Source organism: Nanorana parkeri, unplaced genomic scaffold (assembly GCF_000935625.1).
Source record: "Nanorana parkeri isolate BGI_ZX_2015 unplaced genomic scaffold, ASM93562v1 scaffold403, whole genome shotgun sequence".
Lineage (NCBI taxonomy): Eukaryota > Metazoa > Chordata > Amphibia > Anura > Dicroglossidae > Nanorana > Nanorana parkeri.
Window position 1 is genome coordinate 1,119,706 of NW_017306671.1, and position 4,443 is coordinate 1,124,148.

The following is a 4,443-nucleotide window of genomic DNA, read 5'->3' on the forward strand; positions in this document are numbered from 1 at the left end:
CGGCAGCCCTTCCTCTCAGCTGTCACAGGAGTTCTAGCACAGTACTGTGCTAGAACTCCTGTAGTGGAGGTGACAGGTTCAATAAAGAGAACCTGTCACCTCCAAATGCTATCACACAGGGGCTTGTTAGCTATCTCCTGTGTGATAGCTATAAGGTTAAGTGAAAAAAAATTAATAAAAATTGATAAAAAATTATAAAATAAATAAACATGTATGAAAAAATAAGTAAAAAATTATAATTAAAATTATAAAAAGAAAAAGCTAGTAAGATTAAAAAATAAAGAAATTAACAAATAATTAGAAAAAAATTATAACAAATAAAAAAGTGAAAGAGAATCAGATAAATAAAAATTTTAAAAAGTAAAAAAATGTAGAAAAATAAAAAAAGTGTGGGGGGGCGCAAACATGCTCTTTCGCCCTTTGTAGGCAAAAATCCTTGCACCGGCCCTGACTGACACTTCTTGTAATGTGAATCTCTTGGGTTTCAACTGCAGCTCTTATTGACCTGCACCCATTACAGGAAACAGTTGTCACGTGGAGGTCAGCAGGAGGAATCAGTAAGCTGCGGGGAACCCAGAAGATCGATACTTCCAGAAGTGTCGGTTCCAGTGTGGACTTCACCAGAAGATTTCCTAATCGGTAATCAGTTTAGTGGCAGGGGCAGCAGGAAAGGTGAGTATTTACTGACTTCTTTTACAGGAATGTTTTCATCTAAATTATATATTAGAATGACAAGATTATTTTATTTAATACATGACTGCATTCGTCAGTGTCTTTTAACATCTGCCTGGAGTTCAGCTTTAAAGGTGGTAGGCCAAAGCTTGTCCTGTACAATTAATGGTAAGACTGTGTGAATTTACAAACAAAAGAGTTATCACTGGTCTCAAGCTTTAAGTGAACCTGTATCCATTTTTTTTTAAAAGGGAACCTATAGTCCTGCCTTAGAACTCTTTCATTATCTTCACTAGCCAGATCATCTTCTTCAGTGCTCATGTCTGATGTTGGTTTCACTCTGCTAGTAAAGACTCAACTTTCCGGACTTTGGGACAACGCTAACAAGTCTATTCACAGGAGCGTGAAGAGTTTGTAGAAGGCAGGAGAATTATACAATCTAGGCCAAAATAGCCTCCAATTCTGCTCACTTTTTAGTTCAGCTATGTTCTCCAAACTCTTCACCCTTTTGTGAATAGACCTGTAAGCTTCACCCACCTCCCACTCATATGACCAGCAAGGGCTCCCTAATGGCCAAAAAGGGGTATGTAGAGGTATTTAAATAAATTAGGGCCAATGAAAAGGATACATTTCCCCTGTTTCGCCCTGTGTAAGCTGTGCTGGCAGTTAACACATTATAATGGAGGAGGTTGGCACAGACACATTTTTCCTTCAGGATGGTAGACACTGGACTGCACAATAGCTGCTGTCCCTCACCTCACTATTGAAAACAATATTAAACGTTTCCATTAGACCATAGTTCTTTTCTTGAGCACATACATGCAGGTACATCTGTAGAATAATGTTCCAGTGATTAACCAGCATGTAGCAGGTAAGTAAAGACAGGATACCAAACCATTATCTGTTAACAGTGCATGCTAGAAATTGGATGCTGTAAACTTGTTAAACCTACAAAACTGCCATCAGAAGTGCATAGCAGGTGCTGAAAAATGCCATACTTAAAGATAGCTGCTCAATTTCCTGGAAGCAATGGAAGCTGATCTAATACTCTCTATATTGCAGTTTGTTCACTCTTGTCTCAGGGAAGTAATTATTGGTCCCTTAGAGCCGTGATTCACAACTGGTAGGTCGCGATCCAAAAGTGGGTCACCACCCCGTGTTCAGTGGGTCATCACATGCCTTCCACTGCGCTAGGTTTGAGGCTCATCAGCCTCCCCCTAGCGAAGCACTGACAGTTCTTGCTCCCAGCAGCCATTGCTATCCTTTCTTGATGACAGTTTATTGGGCTTAAATGGCTGATATCTTTACCTAAAAACAGAACTGTATTTAAAGCTAAAAACACAGTTTCAGACATGCCGGTATGATTATAACACAGTCACAAAAAGAGAACACAGCTATGCCTTTGGTGTCCCAGGATTTCTTTACAAAAGGACAATGTTACCAGATAGTATGAAGGCGGCAAACTGTATGAGCAAGGAGTCTGGTCCCATATATCTTAGCTCTAGCTATACCAGGTAAGTCCTCGAACTTGTTTCTGTTCTTTGTTTGGATAATATCCTCCTAAGCCACTGCTTGCTGCAATTCATTTTAAGATACTATTGCTTACTTCCTCTAATCCCTGATGGCTTTTCAAACACAGACTCCTTTTACTACTTCTGCTATGTTCTCTCAGAACCTAACATATAAATTTGACTATGCTCTAGTTTACCTCTGTGGCTGCAGGTACTGTGGAGTAATTGATCCACAAAGTTTACAGTGGAAGATTCTTTATTTTTACTTTATATTCTGTAATGTAAACAGAGCAGGTACACAGGAAGAGGAGTGAGAGAAAAGTGCTGAGTCCAAACCTGAAGGACCTCACTACTTCTGTTGTGAACATTGAGGGTGAATTGCTTCACAGTGGCCGTAACTACAGAGGTTAATACAAGGCAATCTTATTTTTTGCAACATGAGGAGTGGGAACATCAACCGTTGGGTAGGAACATTCAAATCTCAGGGCTTGAGAACACAACCAAGATCTATGCTGGGCAAGTCTCATTACTAGGGTTCACGTTTTTTAATGTTACTTTCATGATTTTTCATCAACTGGCTCTTATCACCTTTTCATACAATGGGATGGAAATACACTATTGCCATGGTATGCAATTCTGTGACAAGCTTTTCTTCCATTGTAAAGGGAATTCACGGGTCATGGAATATTCTTATATAAATATCTTATATAAATATTCTATAAATATTTGAAATGCTTAATAGTGAAACAAAGATGTTTCTTTCCAGTTTGTTTTACATAAATTGGCCCCACCTGCTTAGGGGTGTTTTGTTTGGCATTTTAATTGGGCTTGAGTGACAAGAGAATCTAGCATGCACATTCATGATGCTGTGTGAGAATATATTATTCACAAGAATGCTGCTGCAACTGGTAAGTGCTGCACTTAAATCTCTTAATCAGTAATTATTATTTCTCCTAAATGAATGTCCTTCATAACTTACAACAAATTAGAAACACAAGAAATAAGAAGACAAACCGGTTGTGCATAAAAGATGGAAGCCACAATTGCTGTCTTGAGGAGGTTACCACTTTATCTTGGTGGGTAGGAGGAGTGTCCTGAATGTCTATGTGGTTCAAAATACACCTAATTGTACCCGTGGTTTCATAGGGTTTGGAGCCTAGTCTCAGCCCTTTTTTCCTGCAATGCATCGCTATCGGTCTATTAAAATGGCTAACCACCATAGTAATGGAAATAGGAAAGGGTGAGGCCTGTCAACTGACCGATCATACTGGGAAGTTAGTATACTCAAGAGCACCCAAGCTTTCTAGGCACCTGCAGTGTTTACACTGAGGTGGACCGGACATGCTGAGGTGCCTATGGTGCATGCTCTGTGCTAACAGCTCAAGGTTAGGTATGTGTAACACCTAAGCTCTGCATTAAGGCAGTTCAGAAGGAGCATACAGGCACCAGTTTTTGGGTTGGTAAGATGTTTTTTTTTCTGGGCTTTCAGTAGTGCTTTTTCCACTGTTTTTCATGCAATATAACTACTTTTCCCTCTTTTCCTGTCCCTACTGCCATGGATTATGTTCCCACTGACAACCTGCTATGCAAGTTTAGCTTGGGGAAATGAATTCTTAGAAAGCTGGCAAACAGACTGCAGACAGCTTTTGATAATTATCACAGTTTCTCTACCTGTGTGAATCGTGTTTTGTCATTAAGGCCAATGTTTGCCTCCAGCATACAATCTCAGGGTACATGAAGGTTGCTGCATCTGCACATACACCTGTCCATTATGCCTCTGCTGCAGGGGCTGACTGGCAACTTTTAGCCCAGGGGGCAAGTACAACCCAGAGGCCCATGGTGCGCCAACTTGACCCCCCCTCCCGCTTTGCCTCTTCCCCCGCCTTCTCCCCGCCCGTCTGCCACTTTTGCCATCCATGTAACAGTAGTGTGAATGTATTTATCGGTTTAGGAAATGTAAAGCACACTGGTAGTGGAGGGATGCCTCGTCAGGGCTGTGCATGACTGCTGCGACCCTGGTAGTTCTGCCACTAACTCAGAAATACATTGTACAGCATTGCAGAATGGCATTGGCTTTAGAGAACTACAATTCCCAGCAATACATTACACAACAATGCAGAATACCATCAGCTATAGCGGACTATAAATCCCAGCAATAATGACTACCATCAGCTATAGAGGACTACAAATCCCAGCAATACATTGCACAGCGCAATGCAGAATAATATGAAGCTACATACTCTGTTGCTCTGGGTTCTCC